General features: G+C 41.5%; 1 protein-coding gene across 2 annotated transcripts in view; it reads left to right on the top strand.

Annotated features, from left to right (window-relative positions):
• LOC311256339 (unconventional myosin-Ic-like) overlaps positions 1 to 15,585 on the top strand; it is a 66,036-nt gene that overhangs the window by 4,367 nt on the left and 46,084 nt on the right. The window contains exon 1 of one of the 2 annotated variants that reach the window (XM_084351291.1): positions 69 to 476. The exons of the other annotated variant lie outside the window; for it this stretch is intronic. The gene's annotated coding sequence lies outside the window, so the exon portion shown is untranslated. Of the gene's footprint in view, positions 1 to 68; positions 477 to 15,585 lie in introns of those variants that run through there. 2 annotated transcript variants of the gene reach the window in all.

Raw genomic sequence — 15,585 nt, 5'->3', positions numbered from 1 at the left:
AGTGACAGAAAAGGAAGGGGGGAAATTGCCACACCACTCCCATAGGGGCTTTAGGGGAAGTGAGTCCCGACTAAACCGCGAACTGACAGTTTCTTTTTTTCACATTAACGGGTCATTTATCATTTCACCACTGAGATATTTAATATGACAAAGTCTTATCCAGCAGAGGAGGTTCAGCTCTGTGCTGAGGTTGCAGTGTGACTGGGAGAAGCTCCAGCTGTAGCACAGTCAGCTGTGGGAGCGCTGGTGTGGACTGGGAGTGGTGGGAGGGTCAGGAGGAACCCGGCAGGACTTCCACACTCACTGTACTGTAGTTACCTAGTGGCGCGCGCCGGCCGCTGACTGACTGACTGGCTGGGCTGACAGATTCACACCGCAGGGACTGGACCAGATACCCCACCAGCGTTACTCCGTCTGGACGATAAATACTCACAGAAGAGAAAGGACGACGCCGTTTGTGACTCGGCTGTTTTAAGGTAGGATTCATGCCGGTCCGAGCACAGCAGCTGTCTGCCTCGGGCGCACTCTTTCAGCGTTACTGTAACGTTGGGGACGGTTAAGCTAACTTTGGTTTACGCTAGCGTTACTTGTAATGTCGGGGCTGTTGTATGGGTTACAGTAGCTCAGACAGTCGTGACATTTGGAAAGTTTCTGCACGGCAATTCGTGACATTGCCAGGGTGAGTGGGCGGAAAGCCTTGATGCGTGCCATGTGGAGAAGACTCAAAAAAGTCTCAATTGAACGCTGTACGACCTTGTTGGACTCATTTACTCGATGAAACCCGGTTTAAAATATTTGAAAAATCAGTTGGAGGCACTTCAGTGTGGCGTGTGTTCAACATGTCCGTTTCGTGTTACTTTGACCATTGAAGCGTTCACGCTCGACTCGTCCTGTGTAGACTCCCAGTGACAGCATGTTGAACCGTGGTGCCACTAACAGAGCTGAGTTCAGAGGTTGGAGGTTAGCGTTGTATGGGACGTTCTTGTGTGTATGCCTGCTATGATTTTTGATTATTTGTTCTGGCCGTCTGCCCCTGGCCAGTCGACTTAAACTTAGAAAAAATAATACAAATCTAGGTACATTGTTTTAATTAAGCTCGGTTAGACTTTCTTTCTTTCAGTTACCGGAACTCTGCGGACAGTTGGTTAACTGACGTTCCTTGACGGCAGTGTTGTGACTCGGAGCCACGTACTGAGTTGGCTCGTAGCCTACAACTTGAAATCCTTCAGGTTGGGCTTGTCTTTTTATAGACGACAGACAGACACAGATTAAGATAGTTGACCGCATGGCAGCCACTCTCACAGCCTATCACACCTGTGAGCTCAAAGTGCTGTGAAAGTAAAAGATGTACTCATGTCAGTAGACAGTATCGTGTCTCTATGTGGAACATCAAGCCATTATCAGTGTTGTGGTAAATGCATGGTTGGTTATCATCTCCATCATACATACATCTGCCTACAACAGATCTGTTTCCCCTAAAGTACTAAATTCCCATTCAGTGATGGTTTCAGTTTGACACAATTGTTTTCTTCTATGTATTTTGTTGCTATGACTATTTTTCAGCTGTCTGTGTCTAGGTGAGAAAGTGGCTCTGCCTGCTATGCCAACATGCCTGCCCATCTGTTTGTGTGTGTGTGGTTTATGTAAATACAAAGGAAGCACCTGGCATAGGAGGCAACCTGTTCATACCCATTAAAAACAGATGACATAATCGGACATGAAACTGGACCTACTAATTGAATCTGTCCTTGTCAGATTCTGTCACTGAAAATACTGCCATGGAAATATGAATATGCAGATTTGCAGATGTGGGATTGGCAATTGAAGTTATTTCCTCATCCTGTTTTTTTCTTGCCCCGCTTTACGGTGATGTTCAGCTGTTGTAATTGGAGAGTGTCTCTTTTGGCCTTATAATCTGCTGATCTCCATCCTGATAATGAGTGAGTGAGGGAGATTACACACCCAGCAGGGATGGAAAGACAAAATAGCCTTGTGCTGTACATCAGAAAGATGCCCATGGAGACTGAAACCTGAAGAGAGAAGGGTGGAGAAATGAGTCAGCATGGGCAGTATATTCCTCAGGGGTCAATCTGCTTAGAGCAGCTGACCTGTTGCTTCAAGGTCACCTGGAGGGCAGGACCTCCAAGCGTTCAATGGCTGCCTGCAGCTGCCACTAAGTCACTCTGCTGTAAGTTTGATGTAAGCTCCTTTAAATGACAGCTCGTTATTGGAGATGATTGGCTTTGAAGCAGCACTGCAGCTGTGTTGCAGCACTGGCCTGCACAGTGTTCATTTAACGTATTGGTCTAATTTAACATTGGTGGCTCTGAGGAGAAACGTATGCACAGTATTCAGCATATGTCTGGACCATTATCCAACTTGGAACACAACACAAATCAATGTGTTGTTGTCAATATATTTTTCCAAAGCAGTTCCTCCTGCGGTACACTTTCCGGTGGAGATTTATTTAGCTGCAGTTTCCACTGGACTGGTGTGGCACAGATGCTTTCAGGCAGATTTTTCCCTCTGTGCTCTGCTTCAAGCCTTTTTAATCTTGATGGGCTGGGTTTCTGGTGATATTTCTGGTTTGTGGCTGTGACAGAGTTGTGGTGAGAGTGTGGTGTGGGGTTAAAATGAGTTTTTACCCCAAATGTCAGCCTGTTTTTGCAGGGTTAGGCATTTTCCCTTTGGCTCTGTATACTTATGTAAGTAAAGACACATGCTGTGGAATGGTTTTGTATGTATTTTACATGATTAAGATAATATAAGAATAATCAAGCAAAAAGGCTAATGGGTGTCTTTTGCACACTTGTTGGCCCTTGCTTGCAGTTAAGCCTATCTGATTAAATACCAGTCTTTTTCTGAATTTTATATGGTGTATATAGCAGATTCGTTCATTGCAGATTATTCTTCTTTCAGATTCAAGCAGTATGTACCCATTTAAGTAGTTAACCAGTAAATACATTAAAGTGAATGTCCTAGAGTAACCCAAGAACCTTCTTAGACAGGCATTGAGAACCAGTACTTTATGTTTTGGCAGATTTGAACTCATGTTGAAAGGGTCAAGGTTTTCCTGGTTTCCTACATGTTGTGTGGATCCTGGGAGTAACCAATAGGATACACCTGACAACCTGGCTGTTAGCCAGACCTCCACCATCACCTCTGCAACAGGAAAAACTGTCACGCATGCATATGCACTCACTCTATCTCATGTACTTGACCTATGTTATAGGAAATGCTCAGTTGGGAATGTATTTCCACTTAACCTTGCCTGTCATATCAAACTGTTGGACGTCCTGAAAAAAGTTTACACCACACACAAATGAAACAAGGGGGCAAAACATTCGGCCACCGCCGCAGAGACTAGGAGTCAGTTCCTGGAAGTGGTATATCTGGCTCGGTGACTAGCACAATTGGCAGTCCTACTTGTTGGTTGGGCTGCCTGTACAAAGTTGTGTGGATTTCTGCATGTATACATGTTCGGGATGAGCTGATGGACGATGCCATCGTCTGCTGCTGATGGCCGAGTAACATTGTGATTTAAAGGCTGCCGCCAGTGACACACAGACAAAGTCAGAAATGAACACTTGCCAAGTTTAAATTCACTGGTATATTCTGAAGATACATAGCTATGACCCCATCTAACCCTAATCCCGACTAAAATATCATTAGCCCAATTCACACTGCCCTTTTACTGCAGGAATCATATGCCGATTCTCCGCCTCACTGTCTGTGTGAAAGTGTGTGGTCTGATGAGTTCACAGTCTGACAGCTAAACAGATCCTTCACCCCGGCAGCAGAGCCAGGCAACTCCTGCAGTTGAATGGCAGTGATTATGTGATGTGATTCAAAAACTCTTTAACTCACCATGGCTTTGTCTCCTTCCACAGCACAGGTTACTGTCTCTGGCAACTTGTATTGAAAAAAATTAGACCTCAGTGAACTTTCCCCCAGAAAACAGCACCCCTCTCCGCGAGGGGATGCGGTCCGCCGTTTACTGATGGCGATTATGTAATTATGTAATTTAGAGCAAAAAACATAACTTTGTCGCTTTCCATGATGGTGGGTCAGGATCTCAATCACAACACATTATAACAGCATCCATATGATTATTAACAGTTGGCGGATACATGTTTAGATTAACAGGTGGAAACCGAGGAGAAACAAGTTAGATTAAACACACAGATGTCAACGTCATGATGTGTACTGTCACGCCTCCTTTGGTTCCACTGCTTGGTTCAGTGTGAACAAACGTAGGCAGAGAAAAGGTGAGCCTTGCTTGCGGCGATAATGCAGAGTCTCTGTGTGAAAAGGCCTAGTGTCTATCATGATATTTCACTTTGGACATTGTCATGTGCCAGTTCGATAAACATCACCTAATACAGTATGTGTAGTTTTTCATAGATCGGAATTTAAAAACCCTTTTACCATTCACTAAAACTAAACCATCCATTGGTTTAGTTTTAGCTTGCTCTGGAAAAACGGCATCCTCTACCTGCATTGCCAGGCTAAAGATTTTCCACAAATCCCGTCTGGCAGAAAAGAATGCTTTCCCAGTCTTCTTCTTCTTCTTCTTGTTTTTGTCATGTTGAGAACATAATGTGGAAATGATAAATAGTTGTGAATTCAATAGTTAAACAAGAAAATGCTTTGCCAGTTAGCTTAGCTTGGTTTTTGAACAGCTTTAATGAACAAGATAATGTCTTAATTGATGCACTTAAGAGGGGCTGACTTTCATTGTCGTGGCTGTAGCTTCATGTTTAGCATACAGACATGAGAGTGTTAATCTTCTCATTTAACTGTCAGCAAGAAAGTGAACAAACATTTTTTCTTGAAGATGCAATGTACTGCAAATCCTTTTTATTGAAAAAAAAGTGGGAGTGCAGGGAAGAACAGGAGAAAATCCTGAGGTTGATATAGACCAGTGCTTCTCAACTGTGTTTGGGCCAGCACCCTCCTATCCATTATCCAGGTCCCTAACTGCCCCCCATCAATACAATGTAGGCTAATTGTCTTCCCTAAATGTTGATGATTAATCTGTTTATAATTGTGATTATTATTATGATTATTACTCTTGCTATTTATATTATTTATCATATGGATGTATTTTTTTCTTTATTTGATTTTTTCTTTATTTATATTCTTATTATATTGTTATTCTGTAGCATATCATTAGAGAGCATTAAAAGCCTGTCATTAAATGCAAAATAACAGATTTGATTTAACTGGACAGGAATGACATGAGTTGTTATAACCTCAAGTTACATTCATGGATTCACAAATCAATCTTTACAAATGCTTTCAGTTTGAGCATTTCCATTTCAGCTTTTGTTGCATTTTACATTTTAAATTTGCATTTTCTTTTAATTTACTGATTATTTCTAGTTGTGTAGTAAAATAATTTACCTTTTTTAATTAACTTTTTAAATGGTGTTTATTTTACTTTTAGTTTTCTTTTTTCTACTTTGGACTTTGAAGGGCCAAAATCTTCCGTACAGAGGATGAACTTCTTAATGACTGAATGTATGAACATACCATATTTAAAAGCAAAATGATCAGCAGACTCATGGTAACTCTTAATCATTAACCCATGTTTGTATTGTTAACCATATAACACACCAAAGGTGTATGAGGAAACGACAGATGAACTATGAGCTCTGCAGTCTGGGCATTTCTTTTTGTGTGTGCAAGAGAAACACCTTCGCTAGATCTTGGTAAACATTTCTTGTGTTTCCACCCACACAAGTACGCATCGGCTTTAGTTAAGTTTAACCAGACTTTTGAGCGCACTGTCAACAGAGCAGGGTTCTGTCGTGCAGGCTGAGAGAGCTTCCCTGTCCTGCACACAGCGCACTGATGACAGCCTCATGAGGAGGAGAGATCTGTGTTCTGGAGTGAGTTTTTATTTGATCTCATTTCGTACAATATAGTGAAAATGGTACTCTGCATTTAACCCATCCCAAGGGAGCAGTGGGCAACATATACGCTGGGGGACCAACTCCAGATCTTAGCCAGTGCCTTGGCCGGAGTACCTGGAGGAAAGTAGATGCAAGTAGAAGGAAGTTTCAGCTGGTCTAGTTATGAGTTTCTGTTGTAAACTCGCAAACTGTATTACCTCCAGCACCCCCTGATGTTCTCCAAACTCCCCCTGGCAGGCGGTTGCGCCCCCGTTAAGAAATACTGTGGACCAACTAACTGCTAACAACTCAATGTTCAAGGTCAGTAATGGGTTATACAGCTGTTCCTTGTCATACACATTAAGCTAGACATGCCTAGTTTAAAGCCTGGCATCTATGACTACAGTGTGAACCCAAGCATTAAGATATGGTCAGGGCTTTCGACATCTTGCACTGATAACATTAAGCACGGATATCACTCTAGACTAAGCCAGGAACAGGACTGATAAGGTCCTAATGCAACAGCCGTTTCAAGCTTGAAGTGGATTCATGGCTATACACACCCATGCACAAACATTTACACAACCAACCTATACACATGCATTAATGTATCGAGAGGGGTCAGAACAAGGGGGCTGCGCTGCAATCAGGCGCCCCGAGCTGTTAGGGGTTCGGTGTCTTGCTTAAGGGCACACCAGCAGTGCCCAGGAGGTGAACTCTATCTATATTGACTGGTCCAAGTGGGTCTTAAACCGGCCACCCTCCGGTCCCCCCTCTCTGGTCCCCACGCATAGTCCCTATAGGTACTGAGCTACTGCCGCCCCTAATTCAGGGGTGGTGAACCACCACTGTAAGAAAATGACCACTACAGCTAGATAAAATGGGAAATTGAACATTATAATTTAGATAGAAAAACATTATTATTAACAATATTAGTGCTGCACTCACTTAAAGCACCAAAACTAAAAAAGATCAACAGTGATGGACGTGGAATGAATACCAAAAATTACTTCTGCCACCACAGCCACAGTGACAGAGGAGACACTGTATTACACTAAATTCTTCCCTTGCGGTGATCATGGCAAATCTCCATCAGAGGTGGATGACACAAAAGACCAGTGTCTGATATACGGATGGAACACTCATTTACTACTTCACTATTTCCTGTGAGAGAAAACTCAGGAATGAGATTCTGATAAATCAAAGATACGGTTACTTGATAATTATATTTAGTGAATAAAATGAGCCTCTGTTGGTAATGTCGGTGGTATGTGTGGTGGGTTGTTTGGAAGATGACTACCACTGATTAAGTACATGGGAAGTTGAGTCAGACATCTAGATGGGAATGTTTAGGAGACACTGGATGTGAATGGCTGAGATATATTGTAAATAAATGATGAGAGGTAGCATTTGCAATAGAGCGTGTTCCACCAAATGAACACTGTAGTGGGGATTTATATCAACTCAGCCTATTCACCTTTTGTTCTCTGGCCTGCCTCACCCTTTTCAGAGTTAATATTAAAAATCCAATTTGTAAGAAAGTTGATTTTTGAGTCTCATTCCCAACTCATCAAATACTGATGCTTTGGGATTGTAGGTCGGGTCAGCTGCCATCCCAAAGCGGCAGTTTTTGACAAGTGTCTCAGATGGCAGAGAGATGCAGAGAGTGTTGGAAATTATATAGGAACACTTCATAAAGTACGAAGAGGGTCTAGTAGAAAGGGAGTAATGAGGCTGTGTGTCTGGCAGTGATTCAGACTCTGTGTTACCTGTGTGTTGATGGCACACAGTCTTGGAGGGCGTGTGTGTACAGTGTGTTTGCGCCTGGTTAGTTTTAGCCCGCTGCTGTGGGCAGCTGCTTTAGCTTTTCCATGCGACTCTTTCCCACATCCCGAAGCTAGCCCTGTGGCAGAATGTGCCCCGCCTTGCTGGGAGTAAACGTTCTGAGTGACTGACTCCTGCTTCTCCTCAGTATTACTGCCTTGACTGCTTTGGGACTGGAAACCAGCCTGGAAATTAGATGAAATCCAGGCCAGCATTACTGCCATTTTTGTACATGCAGTGTTACTGAGAGCTGGGAAGTTTTCAGATGTAATGAAGTACATTTTTTTCAGTTTGCCATCACTGTTTTAGATTCCTTTTTCTTCAAACATCTTTTCAAACTGGGCAGCACGGCGGCTCAGTGGTTAGCGCTGTTGCCCCACAGCAAGAAGGTCCTGTGTTGATACCTGGCTGGGGCAGTGCCTTTCTGTGCAGAGTTTGCATGTTCTCCCCGTGTGCTGCGTGGGTTCTCTACTTTGGCTTCCTCCCACAATTCAAAGACATTAGGTTGATGGTTACTCTAAATTGTGAGCGTCCCTATATGTCAGCCCTGTGATGAACTGGCAACTTATCCAGGGTGTACCCCGCCGCTTGGCCAATGTCGGCTCCAGCCTCCAGTCCCTCATTCAAGTCTGACTGGATGAATTAAGTGTCAGCTGAGGACAGAACTGCTCGTTCATGCTTACTTACCTCAGTGCTGCTGACTAGCTCACTCTCTAATCCTGTTCTATTCTACACTCTCACAAACACACCCTCACTCAGATTAACCAGATAATACCAGATATCTGGTAATCCCATTTCAACTGCTCTTGCACATCTTCAGGCCAGAGGAACTCTGTGCATTTGGGGATGCTCTGTTGAATGAGTTCATTTATTTTTACTACCTTATTATAACATTAAAAAGGACTAAAAAATATCACTCTAATATTCTAGAAACTTATTGGACATTACTTACTACTTATGCTTATTTGAATACTTATTAATGTGAGTCATTCTATTCCAGCCCTGCCTCCCACACATGGGTAAGATAGGTGGCCTAAGGAATAAAAAAAAACACTCCTCTTACCCCTATAGTGTGCAAAGTAAACAATGTATATCATCCCAAAACCTATGACAACATTATGTTCCTTTAAGTGAGCAAAATATTAGGACCACCCAGAGTTATAAAACTAACATGCCCTCCCCGAAGGCTCTGTGTTCACCTGTTAAGGCCTGTGTCCCCATAGCCTTTGCGCTCAGGAGTGCTGAGATGAAGTGTTGAGAGATAAAAAGCTTGAAGTGTGTCTTGTCTCTATGACAACAATTCTTTACAACCGCTGCTGAATGACCAGCAATGCATCTTTACAGTTTACTATCTATTTGTTTTTTTATTTGACATGGGGGCATCAGAGCAAGGAGGATGTTCATGCATGGCATGATCCATAGGAGGCACTTAGTGTCTTGTGTATTTTGGACAGTGTGTGTGTGTGTGTGTGTGTCTGTGTGTGTGTGTGTGTGTGTGTGTGTGTGTGACCATCCATCCCTGTAATCATGACAATCTGACCTGAGCCCTCTGGATCATCCTGTACTGCATCATAACTGTAATTATGTCAGCTCCCCTCCTGTGTACCTGTGATTTTTCAAATGCCTCCTAACTATACTGCTCATGTTGTGACACACCCACCCACTCTGTTTGCTGTGATATTACACAAAAGGCAAATCTCAGTGTTTGTTGAAACAAGGGTGCCTATGGTGTGTCAGTGTTTGTGTGTTTGTGTTTGACTGATGTGAAACTCTAGTTTTACTATATTTAGCAACTCCATATTTAACAACTATTTTCAATGTGTTCAGACTGAACAAGAGAGGTGGAGGTAGAGAGAATGAGGAATGAATTAAACTGGAATCTGGTGACTGGAAAAGACATGGAAAACGAAAAAGTCTGGGATATGCTAGATAACACAAAATTAGCTTGATAGCTTGATTTGAATTCCATTCAGACAGAATTTACTTTGCCCTGTGGTTGGCCTTATGCTTTATGCTGCTTTTGTTTTTTTTGTTTTTTTCCCTTTCCTTCAGTGTTATGTATAGGTTCTTGTGAATGTAAAAGATTGTGAAAGTTACACAATGTGTTGTGAAAGTTTCACTGCTCCTGAAACACCATGTCAGTAGTACTGACTTAAAAATAAGATTGTCTTAGTCTTATTTTTTAAGTGCAATCAATAAGCAAAGTAGTACTCTGTCAATACATAAAGTGCAAACAGAGACTGATCAAATACTCTTCAAGCATATTACAGAGAGCTGGCTACAGCTACACTGCCAAGCCTAAGGTATTGTCATGTTTTTTTTGTCAGTGTTGTCTGGCCTCTTAGGCTGTGTTTTATTCACAGGCACAGTTGATTTTTGAAGAGAGCTGTGGTGTTTCTGTTGGTGTCTTTGCATAGTGCTTGTGTTAGCCGCGGCATACAGCACTATTTTCGTACAGTGCCTAAATATTGTGTATGGTCAGTCACTATGTTTACTGTTTATTGTTTCCACCGGATACCCAAAATGCTGCCACACAACCGATTTAAAAGTGGAGGGGGCATCTTCTATGCCAATTTCGAGTTCTGATGATATCTGATATCACGAGACAGCTTTTCACCTCGACAAGTAATATCTTCACGTTTAATTTTGCAAGATTTCAATGCACAAGATCTTGTCACACCCCTAGTTTACAGTAAATATTAAAACATTTTCATGTCAAAATGTAGAATTTTGTAATGCAGCTCAGCCACCTAACTGGACTTTTTACCCTATCTCTACATGTCTCTGTGCCTGTCAGTGGCATAAAGCCTAGAGTGTTGGTTGGCGGGACATCAAGTGAGACTGCTGAGTTGTGAATGCAGACCATATGGGCAGCTGCCGCAGAGCCAAAGTTGCACACTTTTTAATAAATCTTGTCGGTAATTGGAAAAATAAAATGGCAATACAGAAAATTTGAAAAATGGCGGATATCAGAGGCAATAATCAGACAGGCCAATAATCTATTGACCCCTAGTTTTTACTGGGAGGTTGAACAAAACATGTTGCAACAAAGCTATTAATCTGCAATCGCCTTGTCTGTTTATTTTAACCTAGCACTCCTTCAAAGGTCAGCACAGTCAACATGGCTTGCTATTGGCGAACGATCAATTTATGAAGCACATATTTACTTTCTTTCTGTGAGCGGTTGTGTTTAGTTTGGCACCAAATTCAGTTTCAATAAAGGGTTTTTGAAATAGGACATTTATTACAACACAAATCCACCTGCAGGACAATAGGAGTTCTCTGAATGGACAGTGTAACTGAGTTACTGTGTGTGTGTGTGTGTGTGTGTGTCTGTGTGTCTGTGTGTGTGTGTGTGTGTGTGTGTGTGTGTGTGTGTGTGTGTGTGTGTGTGTGTGTGTGTGTGTGTGTAGCCTTGGTTAAGACTATGAAGGCTTCATCTGTAACTCAGCACTCAGTACCTTTTTGTTAACCTTTAACCAGTTCTTTCCATGGAGCTTTGATAATGTCCTTACTGTACGAGCAGGTGTGCCCTTGGACCTAGAGAGGGAGATAGAGGGGGGTGGAGGGTGAGAAGAGGGAGGAGTGACACGAAGGACGAGTATGAGCTGGTGGAGTATGAGGTGGAATGTAGGAAATAGTAGAAAAGTAGTGGTATCAATAACTTGAGTGTTGTGAGGTTAAGAGAAGAATACCTAAACGTGGCATGCAAGCATAGCTACTGTGGATACCAGCAGAAATTTCTATGCTGCTACCTTTCTGTGAAATCTAGGTTGCTCTCTGGGTTAGCAGGTCAATGCTCACTTTTTGCAATCTTTTCCATTGCTGCAGCATCCCGTTTAGGCTATAAAAGCCCGACAGTGTCTGTGAGTGTACAGGGTTATGTCAGGCTTTCAAAGTTTCATATCGCCTATCTTATCTGAAGAGTTGATGTTAAGGAGCTTTAGTCATAAATTCAAGGTTGAAGGACTTGATTGAGCATTTTCTTTGAATTTGATTTTAGTTTGAAGCCATGCTAGGTTCAAGACTCAGGAACGGCAATTTTAGTCAGTCAGTCCACCACTTTGGGTCAGACTGAAATACCTAAACAACTATATGATAGATTGTCGTGAGACTTTGTTCAGACATTCATGGTCACCAGAGGTTGAGTCCTACTGAATTGATGGTGATTCAGTGACTTTACCAGCAGGTTCATATTTTTGGTTTCAGGATGAACTGTGATCACTTTGATTATGTCCTCACTTTTCTCCTCCAGTGTCATCATCTTGTCAAACTTTGTCCAATACTTTTTTTTTATGACCCAATACCTGAAAAACTAACATTCCCATCAGCATTATTGTTGTTTAGCAAATAGTAGCATAGTAACATGTGCACCTATTATTGTGAACATGGTAAACATTACCTGCTTGACATAAGTAGAGCTGCAGTGATTAAGCAATTAATTGATTAGTTCTCAACTCATTAATCACCAACTATTTTGATAATTGATAAATCGGTTGGAGTAATTTTTTTTATGAAAGAAAAGTATTTTCTGGTTTCTTTAGTTAACTTTGAGAGAAAACTGAACTCCTTTGAGTTGTGGACAAGACAAGACATTTGAGGACATCAACTTGGGCTTTGGGAAAAACTGATCGATATTTCCACCATTTTCTGATATTGTATACAAAAACTAACTAATCAATTATTCGAGAAAATAATCAACAGATTAATAGACAATGAAAATGAATATTAGTTGCAGTCCTTGACATCTGCATGTTAGAATTTTCACATTGAGCATCTTAGCATGCTGACGTTAGCATTTAGCTCAAAGCACTACTATGCCTCATAGAGGGCTTGCTAGCTGCTGAAGTCTGACTTGCACACATTGTGACATTTTACAGGAGTTCCAAAATCACAGCTTAAACATTGCTGTGCTAGTTGGCTGAACTCAAACTGGGAACATTGTGATTACATGGTGCATGTTAAAACCCTAGGCCACCAGGATTTCCCTGTTGTTTTCCAATTAATGTATTTTTATCCTTAACACAGTTATGAGTTGCATACCTCTTCAACAAACAGAAATAGCCAAAGCTCACTATCTGACATACCACAGCAGCCCTACCCAGTCTAACTATGGCAAGTGGTTCGATGGTTGTGTGTGCATGTGAGTGCACATGCATGTGAGGGAACCTTTAGAGTTGGAACAACTGTTCTTTTACATCTGTTCCCAGTGGGATGAAACTGTTGGCAGTGTGCCACTGGAGTGAACTAGACAGGGGGCATTCTTTTTCCCCACCTGCATTTCAATATTTTGTCTGCCAGTGTAAATCACTTGTCCTGTGCCCTGTGTACTTTTCACAAGAGAGAAATTTCAATTTTTTTAATGTCATGAACGCAGGCCCTTCTTTTGCATTCATTTGATTGTTATATCATTGTTAATAATCACACTGTTTGTGCACACTTGTCATCAGTCACATTGTCACAGCTTTTTGGCTTTTTGAAATACCATTTTTTTTTGCCAGTTTTTCTGTGATTTTATTGTTCTGTTCTGTTCTGTTCTGTTCTGTTCTGTACATGCGACATCTATTGCATGTCTGTCCATCCTGATAGAGGGATCCCTCCTCTGTGTCTCCTCCTGAGTTTTCTTCCATCTTTTTCTTCTCCTGTTAAAAGGTTTTTTCTTTGTCAATATGGCAAGTTTTTCCTCATTCAAATCGAGGTTCTAAGGACAGAGGATGCCGTTCACTCTACAGATTGTAAAACCCACTGAGGCAATGTGATTGTGATTTCGGGCTATATAAATAAAACTGATTTGATTTAAAGATCACAGAGAAGGATGGCAACCTCTACTAGCCTTAACACTACATTCCCCATAAATCTGCATGCTGCTGGTTATATGGGAAATATAGTCCTTAGTTTTTAGGTAACTAACAGTACCACAGGTGTGTGATAGAGGTTGCCACCATCTCAAGCAGCATCCACACATGGCCCTGTGACACACTCACTCTCAGGAGACACTTGTCATGTGTAGCTGTCTGGTCACTGCTGGCTGACTGTAACCAAATGACCTGCATCATCCTGAACAACAGCACTGTCTATACACTGCAAGGCTATTCTTATTCTCTTTTGCTCCATGACTATAACTAGGAACTGTGTTTCTGTGTCAGTGGACAGTGGGAAATGGAATTAGAGCACGGACTTTGCATGTTTGGAAATGAGTGTAATGAATGGAGCACTATGGACATGCCTGTGTTTATGCCCTTAGAGCAGTTGTGTGTATATTTCCTGTCTCAGCAGCCCAACCCTTGGTAATAAATCTCTGGAGGAGAAGATTCCAAAGATGTTGCAATGAACTGTGTGTGACCAAACTGCTGAGCTATTCTCTTGAGTTGGGAGAGGGTCTGTGTTCAGTTACTTTCTACAAAGATTCCTGTGAGTTCAAGCAGTTCACACATAAATTCCCATCCACTTGTCAGGTTTAATATAGGTGGATGCTGACATGTCAACAGCACTTTAATGAGAAACTGATGGCCTTGGAGGAGCCATCTCTCCAAACAATTACACTTGCTTTCAAATCTTTTCTTTTGCAGAAACATTTTCCACCTTTCCAGCAAGTAACCCTCCCTGCCTCTCTGTCTCCACCATATGCTTCATTCAATCCCATACATGTAGTGTGTTCAGCTCTAAATGCTAGCTGAGGGGACTGTCCTGTTGCATCAAGATATAGAGAGATGAAGATGGCTGCTCAATGTTAGCAGGAAGTAAAAACTATTTTAAAAAAAGTAGAGGAAGTAAGAATGGCTTCAAGTCTGCAATGACATGAAGAGGGAAAGGAAGGGAAATGCAGTATTCAGAGAGGGTGTCTGTTTGTTTTAATCATTTGGTTGTGTTTTGTCCTGCAGCCCAGCTGTTACTAATGTCTAATCAGCAATGAGGAAGTGCTCTGAGTAAACAGGAAATTCAGTGTTTGGAAATATACTAACTTACTTCAAACTATTATAATGTTGTGGACTGGATACATGTTGATAGGCCCAAATTTCTTCCAGTCTGTTAAATCTGATAAAATAACTTATATAATACCTTATTAACTTTGTGCAGTCCAAACATGATTGGCTGCATTGTTGTTTCAATTTTTGAACATCTACCACCCATTGACTGATAGTAGTTCAAATTCAGCAGCCACTCAATAGAAAACCATTGTTTTGTGTCTGAAATCTACCAGCCAGCTTTACTAACATTTGGCTGGTGGAGACAGAGATGCCGTTCATCCTGTTACAAGACACAGTACCATCAAATTGATTTTGAAGCATTAATTTAAAGGACCTATTTGTCATTTATACCTGCCTGCTTCAAACGAATTGAGGGCATTATTTCCCCACTTACCAATGTTTAGTTCTAATTACTGCAACAGTCAAGAACATAAATATAGATTATATAGATTACAGTAAAAATATAAGGAAATACTATAACAAATACTACAGCAAGTATGCATGTTTTAGACTCGCGGAGCTATACGGTTTTGTGCAAACCTCTTCATTATGGGATGTGCAAATGTTCACAGTATAAAGAATATACTATGTCATGGGATGATGGTCAAAGATGTCAGCTGATGGAATATATAGGGGCAGATGTCCTCTGTGGGGTTTTGTTGATGAGACCAGCTGCATCACTGGGGGTGGCTGGACTGGACTTCTGGTCTGTTTTTTTTTTTTTTTGTAAAGCCTTCTGTACATGTAAGATATGATTAGTATTTAGTAGGATTTTTTAATTTTAAAATTACAGACAGGATTTATTCATTAATTCACTCAAATGAAGTCAGTACTCATAATGCATATCACAGTGCCATCTGCACTCTTTTAGGAAGAAAGTAAGAAACAGTTGTGTA

The sequence above is a fragment of the Pagrus pagrus genome (genome assembly GCF_965226575.1).
Source record: "Pagrus pagrus genome assembly, chromosome: 4".
NCBI classification, from domain to species: domain Eukaryota; kingdom Metazoa; phylum Chordata; class Actinopteri; order Spariformes; family Sparidae; genus Pagrus; species Pagrus pagrus.
This window is presented reverse-complemented; position numbering and strand designations above follow the sequence as displayed.